Source organism: Boleophthalmus pectinirostris, unplaced genomic scaffold (genome assembly GCF_026225935.1).
Source record: "Boleophthalmus pectinirostris isolate CB_2022bp ecotype Guang Dong unplaced genomic scaffold, ASM2622593v1 HiC_scaffold_2, whole genome shotgun sequence".
Classification (NCBI taxonomy): Eukaryota; Metazoa; Chordata; class Actinopteri; order Gobiiformes; family Gobiidae; genus Boleophthalmus; species Boleophthalmus pectinirostris.
The window spans coordinates 23,078,752-23,094,732 of NW_026571152.1; the positions used below are offsets into that span (position 1 = coordinate 23,078,752).

At 38.1% G+C, this 15,981-nt stretch overlaps 1 protein-coding gene across 1 annotated transcript in view; it reads left to right on the plus strand.

The window, feature by feature from the left end:
- Positions 1-15,981, plus strand: part of LOC110169454 (PDZ domain-containing RING finger protein 4-like) — a 144,563-nt gene that overhangs the window by 77,516 nt on the left and 51,066 nt on the right. The window lies entirely within an intron of this gene.

The following is a 15,981-nucleotide window of genomic DNA, read 5'->3' on the forward strand; positions in this document are numbered from 1 at the left end:
TAAAGAATAAGTTTGATACTCGAATGCATTTTTAACACAAGATATTAGTACTTTCTCTATGTTGTGGTCTTGTACATGTCCTGACAAAGCACAAGATAATTCAAAAACTGTATAGAAAAGGTAAAATTTTGCCTTGTTCATCTAATTTTTTAGTATCGATGCTTGCTCAAATGAATATCTAATAATAGTAAGAGTATCACTTTGTGGCTCATTTTCAACACTTAACAATCCTAGTGTAGGGAAATACATTTGAAGTCAAACATTTTCTGAGATTTCTGAGCATTTGGTAGGGTACTTTCGTGAATCACTGTTGTGTTGGCAAAAGAAATGACAATGGAGGATTTAAAAATAGCAGGATAATATGAAAGCTTTTCACTGCTGGTCGATGTGTAACCTGTGAGGAATGGATAGTTTTGTGTAGAGCCGAAGTGAAGAGCCCATTCATCTGCAGGAGGCTGTGCTGAGAGGGCAACTTTTTATGGGCTACCACCACCACACCTGAGCTCGGTTATATTTAGTACACATTTATAACTATCCCCAGGTGTGTTTTTGCTTTTTTCCATATTACAAACACATCCAGGGGAGAACAATGTATTCTATCAATTCTGCAAGAAACAATGTCATGTAGACAGGTGTTATCACAATACTAACATTTCAAACTACTTTGTTACTAAGGAGAAGGCTTGATGGTTGATACTGATTTGATACCAGATTATGATTTCCAGTACAAAATAATAGTGATTCTCTTTAATACTACCATGTTGTTTACACTAGATCTGAAAGTGATCATACCACTCCCAAACGATTGAAGCAAAAGTACAGGTATCTAGTTTCAGTAGTATTTTTTAGTATCAATGAATGTACATGTATTGATTTTTTGACATCTATAATGTAGATACACGTCTACGCTGTTGGAGCACTGATGGGAAAAATACTCTAAATAAAGATTAGTGTGAAATTAAAGGTGGATTATGTAACATTTCTGATAGATGTGTGTCACCTTCTTGTCTACATCTTTAACTGCTTTCCCTGGGATGTCCATCAGTATGACACTACTCTCATCTATATAGCATTTATTCAATTTCAGAGATTTTATTGCTTAAAAACACCTTGAAAAACATGCACTTTTTTAATGAGCAGGGTTGCCTGTCCACAAATCTGACCTGTAAGTTTTCATGGAGGTAAGTTTAATGCCATACTGTGGAACACTCTCTTGGAAAAAGCAATAACATATGCACAGAGTTACATAGCACACGATTCTATATCAAAATATGTGATTGAATATTTGAAATTTCTCAGCATTTCACTTTATCACAAATTGCATCTGAAGTCCATATATATATAAACACATTTAACCCTTATGGTCCAACTATATTGGAAAAACAAATATTGTGAGTCTCCTGTTCTTTGGTCACGCACCGCTCTACAGATCAGCCTTCTCCTTATGACAGACTAATAACCGTAAGTCTCCTGGAAGTCAAGTGTCCCCCGCTGCCCTGGGTCCTGCCTACACTTCACGGTGCTCTGCTCACAGCCTCATTAACTCTTTTATACAAGCGTCCCGTGCATTCATTAGACGTGAAATGTCTCTACTTTACCCTTGTGAAGAGACAGATCAGAGCCAGCGGGGGCTCAAAACAAGACCAGGTTAAGCACTGCCTGTTGGGGTTGGGCTTTAAAACTGGGGAGTTAAAGGAATGTTTTGAAAAACACAGGTCAAAATCATGTAAGACCATGTTTTGTTTACATTACATGACAGTTTCAGGTGTTAAAGGTGCACTATATGACTTTTCTGGTGGAGGGTCTGCTACTTGCTTGTCACCATGGAGATGTTATTGTTTTGGCTGGAATGTCCCGTAATATGGCATTTATTTATGGCATCTTAAGTTATTTCATTTAAATAAAAGAAGCACATGCATTCTCTCTCTGGGCGGGGATGCCTCTTCATAGATCTGACCTGTAACATGGCCATCATTTTGTGTAATTTATTTTTATCTGTGGAGATATAACAATAACGCTTCAAAATTATAATAACACAAATAAATACTGGTAGCTAAGTTAAACATATTATGAATTATGAGTCATATAAGTTCATTTTTCAATTATTAATAAAAGTGACCTTCTATAACTCAAATCTTCTCTTAGTGCAGAAAAATAACAAAAAGTTCCCCGTAGGTACGAAGAATAAAATACTGCTTCAGAAGTTATTGTTCCATGTATCATTTATTGAAGTATAGTATTTATCATGAGAGACCTAGCAGTGCCCCAACGTTCTCTGGCTAAGGTTATAACAAGAAACAAAAGAACAAGCGTGTTTCCTTTACACTCTCAAAGGGGTGATAAAAATAGTGCTGTCTCTTGCTCTTACCTTTTGCTTTTTACTCTCTCTGCATGAATTGTTAAGACGTACTTAAGTCCTGCCATGGGTTTAACAGAGTGGGATCAGTACACTGAGGGGGGCCAGTCTCGGGGGCGCACTCAAATTTGACAAAAGCTCTCGTAGTCCCCCTGTCCACCCACTGGAGCTGTGCGCAGGCTGCAGCATCAGCACCACGGACAGAGGCGAACAATGGGAGGGCCCAGCAGAGGAGATGGAGCGTGGAGGGATAAGGACAGGAGTGGGAATAAGAGGGTTATTAAAATACAGTGGTTAGAGAAAGAGGCTAGCAAGCTAACAGAGCAGTTTGGAATCATGCGGGGAGGGAGACTGATGATGTTGACAAAGTAGTTCAGGAGAAGTTCTTAGAGAGGCTTAGACAAAATTTTGTTGCTTTGTGTAAAACTGTAAAAATCAGATGGTAATCAATACTAAAACTAGTACAGAAACTAGATAATAAGTAGTTTGCTACTACTACTATCAGCTACTTAAGAAAATTGCTTGAAGCTTTATTTGAACAGTGTAAAGAGGACACTGCACAAAAGATGATTACGCAGCTCTATTATCCAAAGGTTGTAGATGCATTTGTAATCCATTATAATTGTATGTTTGGGAAATAAAATATAAAAATCTGCTCTACATATCTACTTAAAAATATTGGCAAACCTTATTGACCATCAGTTTCTCTTGACTCTAAACAATTGGTAACCCATATCAGTTGATTTTGACCTAGATTCTCATTTGAACAAGCATAAAAAAAAGTACTGTTGTTTTATAATTACTGTTGTCTATTGTCTAAGAAAAGAGTTTGAAATTTTAGCATTAGGACAACACTAGTTCATAGCTGATCTCTCCACCAAATAAAGTTAAAATGATTAAGATGAGAAGTACAGTGAAGACCTTTTGTACGTAATTGACAAATGTTCTAATTGATCCCCACTTTAGACCCATAGTTTTTGCCAAAGATTCCCCAAGACACAGAAGTGAAACCCTGGTGACGATCTAGACCAGTGGTTCTCAAATTATGGAATATGTACCTCTAATGCTTATTTAGTTTTAATTCCATTGTGTCCACTGTTTTGTCCTGATTTGGAATGCAGTCCTACCATTTTAGACATGCTGAAGTCCTAGTTTAGATCTGGAATAAGCACTGCTGTTGTTGTGGTTGCACTTGGGAAGCCAAATACTGTATTTTTACAAGGTGTAAGTTTAAGTTCTGCTGATCTAAACCAAAACAAACCATCTGCTCTGTAGTACAAGGACATGGTCTGAGAAAGAATGGTCCTATATGTAGCAGAACTCTCCCTGGAGCTACAGAGCGTGGCTTTGTCTGATGGTCACAAGAACATAATGACAGCTGCAAGATTCATAGTTCACTACTGGCAACGTCACGTTTTATTTTTCTTCTATGACTTCTCATCTGTCTCTGCTCTCAACATTACTGCATTTTGGCAGTATTTCTTATTAACTTCACTTTGTTTTCCTTAATAATATATGTGTAGAAAGTGTATGATTTTGACTTCACTAAAATGCAGCATTTGGTTTGTAACCAAAACCTCAAATTTGGTCAGATTTCTGATTGGTTATTGTTGCAGTTTTTTTTTTTATTGTATTTATTTGTTTGAGCATCATTTTATATACATTACAGTAAGTCATTTCAGTACATAGCCGAGGTGCTAAAAAGAGTAGATAGAAGTTAAAAACGTATATTTTCCTACCCCCTCTCCTGAAATGATGTCTCCACCGTATAGAAATCTTACATTTTACAGTGGTTTACCCAACATGAACTCAGACAAATCCTCTCTAGTCCTTTTCAAGTCTCACCGGCAAATCCACCTTTTAAGATTAGCTTGCGTTTTCTTTTCTTATATTTGTATTAATGTTGTTTATGCTTTGTAAAGTGACCTTGCGTGTTAGAAAGGTGCTTATAAATGCCTAGAAAGAAAATCAAGTCTCCGGTTTTGACATGGATATTTTACACAGTAGCATCATTGTCATTTTAAAGGGCCCATATTATGCAATTTTCTGATCTATGTTGTAATGTTTCCTCATCAAAAACATACCTGGAATTATGTTTCGGTTCATTCACACCTGTTAAACTGTATATTTAGGCTGAGTTCATGACTCCAACTGAAAACACTTTTCCACCTTGTGATGTCAGGTGGTAATAAAAAAGTGCTGTGTTTTAAGCGCCAAACACCTTCACTAGAATCATTTGGATAACTTCAGCCCTGGAGTTGCCAATCTTTACTGAACTAAAGGTAAAAGATACCTGTTAACTTGAAAACTACCACTTCATGACATCACAAGGTGGAACAGAGCATTCTGAGCTTTAGAGCTGTAGACAGACCAGTCCATCTATGTCCTAGGTAGTTCTGAGATATTTACTGATAAGTTTAATGTTCTGAACACAGTGGTCAGGAAGTGAGTTTTTACATTTGCCAAAATTACAAAACCTTACACAATCTTGATAAAAGTGTTTAGGAACAAGAAAATAACCCAAACTTCACAAAAACCTCAGAGAGAACTTATAATTCTAAGGGGAGGATGTGTAGGTAATAGCTGCAGTTGGTTTGTGGCAGGTGTTTCCAAGCAGCAGGCTGGTCTCTGTCTCCGGTGTTTGTCTCAGTGGAGGGTTATCAGGTCTTCTCTTCCTCTTTCCTTCACACCAGCACACAGTTACACACTGTTTTGACACTCTCAGCTTGGGCCTGACCCCCGCACTATGGGAGATTTATGAGGAGTGGGCACTGCCTGTTCTCACCGCGGAGATGCATGGAGATGTGCTCACCTCTCACTATCTCTGCTCAAGACCCATGCTTTATATAGTCTGGAGCTTTCTTGTCCGAACTAGAATCTAATCTTAGATGTTCTTCTCTTCGCACATTTCTGATTAGATTTGTATGGTCCTGTATGTGTTTTCAAAGATGTGTTTTTACACCAATTTGGCCTGCAAGGACACAGCCTGCCCAGGAGATAGAAAGATAGAGTTTGTAGAGCACAGACCCATATCAGACTACTTTTATATAGTCAGGAATGTCTTCTGGATCTCAAGGTTTGCTTTCAAATTTAAAGTGACAGTCTGGGATTTTGGACATAGGACCTCATTTCCTAGTTAGCCAAAGCGCTGGAGATGTGTGGAGACACTTTAAAAAAAAATTCCATCCAGTCCTTGTTTTTGCAGAGGTCATTAGCTAGTACATGTCAACGGCCGTAGTTACCTACTCCACAAAGCACCCAAGGCAAAACGATTATAACGCCAGACTGTCAATGCGAATGTGTTGATAGAATAATTTTAGAAGTAAATTGTAATCCTTGTATTTGAAGGATTTATGTATGAAGGATTTATGCAGCCATGAGTTGATAGAAAGCTTGGCGGCGGCGGACTGATATCACCTAGCACCTATCGTAGCGGTAAAGTAAAAATCCATTGCTGCTGAGAAAATACTCCCTCAACATGCGACAATTCATGAGATGCAAGGTTAGTTTTATTTCAGACATTACTCTACCGACACATTTACATCTGGATTATAATAGTTTTGTCTCGGGTGTTTTGTGGAGTGGGTAAAACTGTTTTTAGTGGCAGGTTAACTATGGCCATTGACATGCGCTAGCTTAGCACCAGCGACCTCTCTAAATACAAGGACTGGATGTAATATTTACAACTGTCTCCACATGTCTCCAACACTCTGGCTAACTAGGAAATGAGGTCCTATGTCCAAAATTGTGGACTGTCTCTTTAAAGGTCCTTTATTATGCTGAATTTTGTTGTTTTCTAATCTCTGTTATAAAGTTGTTCCCTCATCAAAAACATACCTGGAGTTGTGTTTTGTTTCATTGACACATGTTTAACACACAAACTTTTCATATTTAAGCTGAGTTCTTCTCTCAAACTGAAAACACTCTGTTCCACTTTGTGATGTCATGTGGCAGTACAGGGAGACCTCCACTGTGTTTTTAAACTTCATACATTTTCACTAGAATCACTGGGATAATTTCAGTCCTTGAATTGCCAATCTTAAAAACTACCACTTCATGACATCACAAGGTGGAACTTTGGAGATGTGTGAGCTTTGGAGATGTAGACAGACTAATAATAAAGGCTTACTGAAACATGTGTGAATGAAACAAAACACAATCCAGGTATGTTTTTGATAACATAACGTTCTAAAAGCTTAAAGCTCACAAGAGTAAATTTTGCGTAATATAGGACCTTTAACCCAGCTTGTGTTTCATTCCTGTTTGATAGTCATTGCTTGTTTAGTTTGTCATTCCCATACTGTATCTTGTGGTCCCAGTTGTTGTATGCACCACCACAGCCCAGAGATGTGTGTCTTCCTTTGGCTAATTAGCACGCAGTACGAGGATGAACACTGTGTAACTCTGGATGCTACAAGTCTGATGCTGTCTGCGGGTGTGACCATGCATTAATAAAACGCATTTGATTTTGACAGTCGCCTCTTTAGCAAATCAAAACAAAAGGACTCCCAAGAGCGTGAATGTCAGTAAGTGAATTTCATAGATGATTTTTCTGTGTGCCTGCTTTTAGTTTTTTTGAAGAAAGTTTTGAAAATGGCAGAGTCAGTTTCAAAAGTTTTCATTGGAATTGAGCATTGGAAAAATAAATGCAAAGCAGTTCCTTCCCAGCGCAATGAGGCACGGCGGTCCCTGATAAGCTCCTGATGCATATGAATGAGAGGAGCAGCCAAAGACAGTGATGCTCGCACACATCCACAATCTGAAAACAAAAACACATTCTGAGTTTGGACCACCACAAAACTCAGGCATTTAAGTGTGAGAGGTTCAAGAGGTCAGCACTATGGTGTGCTATATAGTGTGTATCTATACTAAATAATTCATTGTAATTAATAATGACTTTGTGAAGCTTTTTTTGAGCTTGTTGGACAAGTGAAGATTTGGTTATGAGGGGTGAACTATTTGAAAAAAAAAAACAATGTAATTGCAATTTCTGACGAGCACTGCCATTGAGATTAGATTTGAGATAATAGGATTCTGTTCTTAAATGTGTAAAAGAACTGGCAAAAATTATGCAGCATGAACTGACAAACTAATATGAAAATCACCTTTAAGAACATGTTTATAGGATATTTTGTTTGTGGAGAAAATTAAGGTACTTGAAAAATCGCAGCTTTGTGATTGACTAATTGCATCCATTGAAATTTCAATTTGTTTGTGATTAAGCTTGCAGCACTACAGTTTGTTTTTGCTTCTCAGTGAAGACATTTTTGGTTTGACTTTAGTGAAACATCAATCTGAAAATTAAATAGTAACAGCATCTATTTTCTTTTTAGTATTAATTTGATCTCTCCAAGGCATGTTTCTTCAACAAAAATTTTCTTCATACTGTGTTTATCACTGAACATGCTGCAAGCCATCAGTCTTCAACCATACAAACAAACTCTTTTTTTTTTTGCAATTACCAAAAAAGTTTTAATTCAAAAGTTTTACCAAAAAACAGAATAGCTGCCTGGCCAAAGGGTTGATAAGCAGAAGAGAAGATGTAAACTATATTTCGTCTGCTCTGGAGGTTGTTCCCTGTGTGATCTGCTGCTTGGTGGCGGTATCCCTGTGGCTCATGTAAAACCCGTGGACTGCAGAGGGGACACAGCTCAGTTCCCTCTCTGCTCCACACACATGCAGTGTGTGTGTGTGTATGTAATGGAAATGCACTCACTCATTTGAAGCTTGAGCGGCTAACACCAGAGCCCGGCCGTCTGAAGAAATCGCTGGCTGTCTTTACCAGCTGCACGGATCGCCAAGTCCACAAAGCAAGACTGGTGTTAGGCCTGAGTTTACTGGAGCTACTGGAGGGCGAAATACAGCTTGCACAGAAAGTGATTTTATTACATTAAAATCACCCGATAGTGAAAAATATGTCTGGCAGTGTTATTGTGCATAATAAACTTTTGACGTTACTCCATATATGGCGAATCGTAGTTTAAAGGTACACTACCTATTGAATGAATGTTCCATGGTATGACATTAAACATATTCATCTAGCAAAGTTTTTATTGCTCAAAAATAGAATAATTCCTTTTGAGAATAAGGTCGACTCTCTGCAGATCTGAATTTTAATCTAATGTAGTGTAGAGTAGTTCTGTAACCTGCTTGTCTCCCTTGTGATAGGTTTAATCTATACTGTGGGTCATTCTAGGCAAATAATACTTTCAGGGCAATAAGCAGGTAGTGGACCCTACTTTAGAAATGTTACGCAATGTACCTTTTAAGAACGTGAGTTTTTCTCTCATATTCTGTTAGTTACTCCTATGGATAATTATTTTATATTTTGGATACACAACACATGTATCTCACAGCATTTATCTAAACAACTTTATAAAATACCCAGGACACGCTGGAGGGACTATGTCTCTTGGCTGGCCTGGGAACGCCTCGGGGTTCCCCCGGAGGAGCTGGAGGATGTGTCTGGGGTGAAGGAAGTCTGGGAGTCCCTGCTTAGGCTGCTGCCCCCGCGACCCGGCCCCGGATAAGCGGACGAAAATGGATGGATCGATGGATGGACATTATAAAATAATTAAGTCTTAAGTTTCAGTTGAAAAAAAGGATGGTACATCACCATAAACGTCATCACTGCAAACACCATATTTACTGTCCCTCCAATGGTTAGCTACAATTCATCATAGTGAGCAGATCCTATGTGTATCACCAGAGAACAAAGTAAGTGCAGAGCAGTGTGCATGTGAAACTAAGGTGTCCTGAATACAGGAGAATTAAGATGACTCAAACATGCAAGAATCACTATAAATACAACATTGTGTTGGAAATGAGGAATGGGAAACATTCCTTAACCATGATTAAAAGCTCTTAAAAGTAAAGCATATGTTTTAAAGATTTGTAGCTGTACTGTGAAAATAGTTTATCCATAAGGCTAGGAACAAATCTACCATTACCACAACTTTCATTGTTGATTGTGATTTCATGTTCAGATGTAACACAGTCACAGGAGCATTTAACTGAAACATAAAGAGTATATACAATCAATAAAAGACAGCTTATCTTGTAGCCCTTCAGCATAAATTGACTGGCAATAAGCATAGACAAAAGCCCAAGTCTCTCACCAATCAACTACCCAATGAAGCTATTATTAAGATCCCTGTATTACCTGCTCATTAAATCACATTAGGGACGACTAGGGCTGGACTCCTGACAGCCTCAGGAGGTATTTGACTGTTGAACAATCAATGAATAGACTTCACAGCTTATTTTCATTAACACAATTTTATTTTCATTAACACAGTGTCACTTCATACACTGCTGATTTGAGTTACTGTGTGATAAATTGGGAAGAAAGTGTAGTGTGACATTGTGCAGGAATATAAAGTATGTTAATAGTATAAAAGATATGAGGGTCTAAACATAAATCTTTGGATAAACTCAACTGGATACAAATTTCATTAAAATACTACATATTTAAAGGTAATATATGTAACTTTCTGAAGGAGGCATGTCACACATACACATACTTTAATCACAAGAATTATTTTTATTTTATTTTTTTGGCTAAAAAGAGACATGTATGTGGCTTTAATTAATAAAGAGATAATACACTGTAAAACAAAACAAAACCAATAACTAAATAAACACAACCTTCTTTTATTGCTTGCTCCTACTTGTCTCCATGCAGATGTTATTGCTTTGCCTGGAATGTTCCATGGTATGACATTAAACATATCCATCCAGATTTTATTCATTACGTGTGTTAATTCCTTTTGTGAACAGAAGCGACTCTCCATTGATCTGAATTGTAATGTAGTGTAGCGCTGTAACTTTCTTATCTCCCTTGTTGATAGATTTAGTCTGTACTGTGGAACATTCTAGACAAAGTAATAACATTTCCATTGAGACAAGCAAGTGGACCCTCTACTACAAATGCTATGCAGTGCACCTTTAAATTTGGAAATTAAGTTCTATATCATGTTTCAGTAGGTCACAAAGCTTAATTCATTTTTCATTTTGAATTGTTTAAAGTGTCCAATCAATTTAAAACAACAGCCTCCTCCTCTATTGTCCTTCCCCATCCCAAAGTACACTGACATAGCTGTTGATCCCATAGATTTAACCTCAGCACATCTCCTGCCCTATCTGCAGTCTGTTCCCTCCAAACGCTGCTATCCATCTTCCTGTCCCATTATAGTTTTTGAAGGATGTCCCTCAGCCATTAAAATTGATAGAAGCCACACAATTGGGTGGGGGCAGTGAGCAGGCGTATAGTGCTTGATTGATCTTGTGTCCAGTGGAAATATTAGCCTGAAATATCGCACTGGCTCCCTGCTCTCGCTTTCACAATAAAAGCACTAATCTGTCTGCGGCATTCCCAAACAAACATATGGGACGCGCAAATCCAAACACAAATCCATTTTATTTCTTGTAAAAGGAACCATTTCTTTTGCTCAGGCGCCCCCCTTTTCCCCCCATCATCAATTTCTGTGCTGTATAGCTCCTAACCAGATGCCGGATCTGTCAGCAGAACCATGTTTGATTACAACACAAATGGACGCCTGTGCTCTCTGCCGCTGTCTCTCCCCATTCCCTGGAGCCCGAATTGAGACACAAATATGCTGAGATGATCTATTCCCATTTAGACTGTTTACAAAGAAGCTGTATTTACCTCCACATTGTATAGCTTCTGTCTTCGCCTATATTCTCTGTGTTGTTTTGATGGAAGACTGCAGTGTGTTGCATAACGGCAGACCTTCGCTGACTGTATAATTGTGGATTTCACAGTCTCATTTGGCATGAATCGCACATACACACGCTGTCTGCTTCTCTACACCAGATTGGGGAAGCTTAAGTGTTTATTTAGGAAAACACTGTTGGTACAAGTGCTGTTTTGGCAATGCATTTCTATATGAGTATTGTGTAAAATGTATAATACGAAAAGTAGAGTCATGTGAATTGTTTATGGGGTTGTTAATTGAGGGGTGAAGGTAGCAGGTTGCGATTGGCTGAAATTACAAGCTAAAGCTTATTAATGTTCACATTGGAGGGACAATGTCAAAATTCATCCGTTGGAGCTTTAATTGCTCTGTCAACCTGTGGGTCCGTCAGTTTGACTGCTCCACCACCAGCAATGTGCATGTTGAGTAGGGCTGGGTATTATTAAGAAGTTTCCATTACGATACATAGGTCACAATATGATATATATCTCGATGCAGTGCACTTTCGAGTTATGTCTCAAAGCGATTCAATAAGGTTTAATAAAAAATAATGGCTAAATCATGGCTCTGATACTAAAAGTCTTTGTTAAACCAGTTATTGTGCAAAGTTAATATGAAAAACGGCCATTTTAATCATCAAAACAATGAAAATGTTTTGAAATGAAAATTTAAATGATACAATATATCGATATTCCAATATTTTTGCACACCTCTAATGTTGAGAGCAGGAACCACCAACCTTCAGATCAGAGGACAAGCACATTACCAACTGAGCTGCAGCGTGCTTATTACCAGTGGGCAATAACATACTTACAGTATTAATATTTTATTACTGGGATGGAGGATATGTGTAATAATTAGCAATTTTCTCAGAGCTCATCTTAGAATTAGAATTTTAGAATGTTTTCATGTACACACCCTTTATGGGATAATAAACATGTTGTCTATTTCCTCTTGGAGTTCAGACTTCACTCTAATTGCTTAAATCCACCTATCATTCTTTCATAAAAACACCTGTAATTAAATAAATTGCAGAAGATACATTCTGCAATGCTACACTGAGAGCTTCTGGTTGATTAATCAGCAAACTCCAAATAGCTATCACACTAATTAAATGTGTTCCGTGTAAAGCAATATCTCCATGCAGAAAAGCAGGTGACCGAAAAGTTAGAGTTCACTTTAAAATCTGTTTAATTGGATAGTCCTTTCTGCCTAAGTCATATAAAGTCTAAAATCTCCATAACTGGCTGTTAGTTCACAATATCCCTGTGCAAAACTGCTAAATGAACTTGATAAATTGACCTTTTCCTTTTGTCTGTTTCTTATCTCAATAACAACACGGCCGACCTTTTCAGCCACACATCAAACCCCCTAAACTCCTCTTGTCTCCTCTCCGAGCCAATGCACCTCTTCAAAAGCAGCTTTTTGTCCCTCGTGGGCTTCCTTCTGTAGCGTTTCTTTTACCCACCAAAGTGCACCATGACATATAGTTTTTTTTTTTTATCAGAAAACAAATTCCTCCTCATCTCCAGCGGATGTCAGATGTCTTGTTATAGCTGGTAGCAGGATTTAAAGTATTTCCGACAAGGATCTCTGCACTGCTAAGGTTATCTTGTATTGTGCGTGTTTGGAAAGAGCAATAGTACATACCAAGGGCGTGTTTTTCTTTTCCTTTTTAATAACAATTGCTTCATTAATCCATTATGGTAAGAGTCGTCCTGGGTTCCCCTTTTGTTTGGCGGATGACATAACTGTGGCGTCATTCGTGAGTTACACCCAGTTCCTGTTTTATGTTCACATTGGGATGAGAACGTGGCAGCATCAATCAGGTTTAAAGGGCGATGGAGAGAATGAACTACACGGCTGACTATCTTAATGCCGATCCCCAGTGAAGCGCAGCATCTCTCTAATGAATTGATGCCAGTATCATATGACTCACTGGTTGTGTGTGTCTGGAGATCCTAGTCTTTTATCTTATATCAAATTGCCTTCAAAGGACAAGTGTGTATTATTTTGTTCTCATTTATATTAGTCATGATACACACAGTTTTCATTGTGGAGGCCTCACCACAAAAATCAGAAATCACAGGACGACATACAATCTACGAGAATGAGAAAAGACAAGATTTTGATGTTATTTGTACTAAATAAATTGTGCGATCCAATTTCCAGTTTTGGCCTCACCATTTTGAATTACTTTATTTAATATTTCTGCTGTTATTATAGCACTGTTCTTGCCAGTACTTAACTATTTTTTTTAATCCAATCCAAACATAAAAACATGGAAAGGAAATCTCACAAGATAATATTTCTCATCTGTGCACAGTCTTGTGGCAATTTTGTCTTACGAGATCTCGTGGCATGAAATGTTGTCCCATCTACCTGCCAGTGACCAGATTAATTTGGTTTGAGCTATGGATGCATGTGTTTGATAAGTATAAAACATTATTTGATAAAGATAAGACATTATTAATCATTATTAAGCAAATACAGGCATGCTCAATCATACTCTGTCCACTCCATTTATCCGGGCATAGAACCGGGACTGGACCTGGATAGAACCATGCCATGTTTCTTCTGGCTCTGGTATGCGGTCCACTTCGCCTGGGAGCTCTTTGGCTCTGTATTTTGAATGGTGAAATCTGTTTCCATGTTTCAGACTGAGCACATCACTCAAAATCCAATGTTTTCTTAATAATTTAAAATTTAAACTGTATCTGAGTGATACTTTTCAATTGTGAAGTAGATCTCAACAGTTCACAAAAACATGTTTAGTAATTCCAGGTTTGTGGGTGTGAGTAGGCCTGAAATGCAAAACAACTTCTGGTTCATCACCAGCTTTTTCAACAATTGTTTCACTTCTCTGCACCTCTGCACCTTGTTTTAATGTCTCTTTATTGATCCATAGTATTCACATCAAGACCGTAAATATTATCCAACATTTTACGGTCTTGATGTGAATACTATGGATCAATAAACAGGAAACAGCTGTTGCTAACATGCACTAGCTTTGTTTTGTTGAGGCTAAGAGCAGTTTGGGACCTCTCAAACTGGCCAGTATACTGTTCATTATGTACGCACTATAGCCATCCTCTCCAAAACTAACATGGAAACAAGGCTTATGAGTTGGAGCGAAGTGAATTGAGTCCTACGAATTAGTTTATTTACTACTGAGCGTAACAGTTTAAGTGGGATGTTTGTGTTTCACTGAGCAGACTGGACAGCTTGTGTTTTCCACTACAAACACTGGAGGAAACAAAGAGCTGTGGAGCTGGTGAGAGGCTGTGTGATGGACCCCGGGTGCCTCTCAGTTGATTATCTGTGTTTAAGCAGACAGAAGGGCCCTCATTAATTTATTACCATTCAAAAGAACGCAACATCTTCCCCACTTCCAATTAGGGAGCTTTGGATGCGGCAAGAAACAAGGAGTCTCCAGCTATAAACACTTCTGCTTGAATAGGACTAATTTCCAAAAGGAGCTGCTACTGAGAACAACTCCTGGTTTTGCTTTGAGTTAAAATTCAACAATTGGACAAATTTTAAGTTGTTTTTCTTGCCTAAACGAGCTGCCAAATAGTGGGCAATTATTACTATACCAGAAGTTTCTTAACTGTGTAACTTTTCTGGTGGGGCCATCCCTCAAATACTTTTCTCTATAGAGATGTTATTGCTTTGTGTGCAATCTTTCACAATATGATATTAAGTCTTTCTATCCTCATGAAGACCGAAGAAGTTACAGGTCAGATCTGTGGAGAGGCAACCCCACTCACAATCCGAATGCTTGTTTTTCTTGGAATTTTTGAGCTATAGAATCATCTGTAATTGAATAAATGTAAGGTAGAGCTGTTTAATGACATACTGTGGAACATTACAGGCAATGACACCCACATTGAAACAAGAAGGTGACAGACCCCCAACCAAGATGTTACATAGTGCGACTTTAAAATGTCTTATAACTAATTGATAATTCAACAAAATGGCAGTCAGTGAGGGAAAGAATACTTTGAAAATGTATTTAATTTCAGAATACTGATTACCTGCATTTAAATGTATTTTGTAACATATTCATATACATGGTCCAATCAGAGTATTGTGTTCTGAATACTTGGAACACTTTTACATTTAGTTGCATTTAAATTATTGACTAAAAATGCAGCATAAGATTAAAACAGAAATCATTCACATACAATCAACAACTATTCTGTAGAGTTTGAAGCCTAAATTACATGAAAATCCCATGATGTATTCCTTTGAGTTTAAATAACTGTATTCTGGATACCACCAAATGAAAAATTAACTGTACCAGAATACAGTTCTGAAAATTAGTATTCTGAATATTTTTGGTAGAGGTATTCAGTTACTTCCCAACACTGGTGACAGCATAGCACCAATCATATTATTTCTCTTCATGAATGTAGTTAATGTTGCTTTCCTAATCTCTGTGTGCATCCTATACATTTAAAACTTCCACTACAGTAAGCGGAAGAAACCTTCTCGAATACACAATCTGTCCCTTATCTACACTCCACAGTGTGTTCTGGGTCCAGCCGCTGCTCGCCCTGAGATATCAGCTCTTACATCGCTGCTGACATTTGGAGAAATGGGCCGGTGCCAGGGCAGAGGCTGTGCTGTGATCTATAGCCGATAAAAACATGTGACAAAAGCCTCAGGTTCTTGTTCTGGTCTCTCTGTATTCTGTCTGGCTTTGTAATATTTTCCCAGTTCTTTTCTTCTGTTGCTTTAGTTGTACACTGCAGGAATCCTTTGAAGGTGCTACGGTCAGAGTTTGCCTTTGTGTAGAAGAATGACTCTCTCTGTCTGTCTGGGATAGGTTAGTCTGACAGTGTGGATGCTGCACGAATGGATGGGTGACACTCAGACCCTTGGGTGAGGTGAGTGTCACTGCAC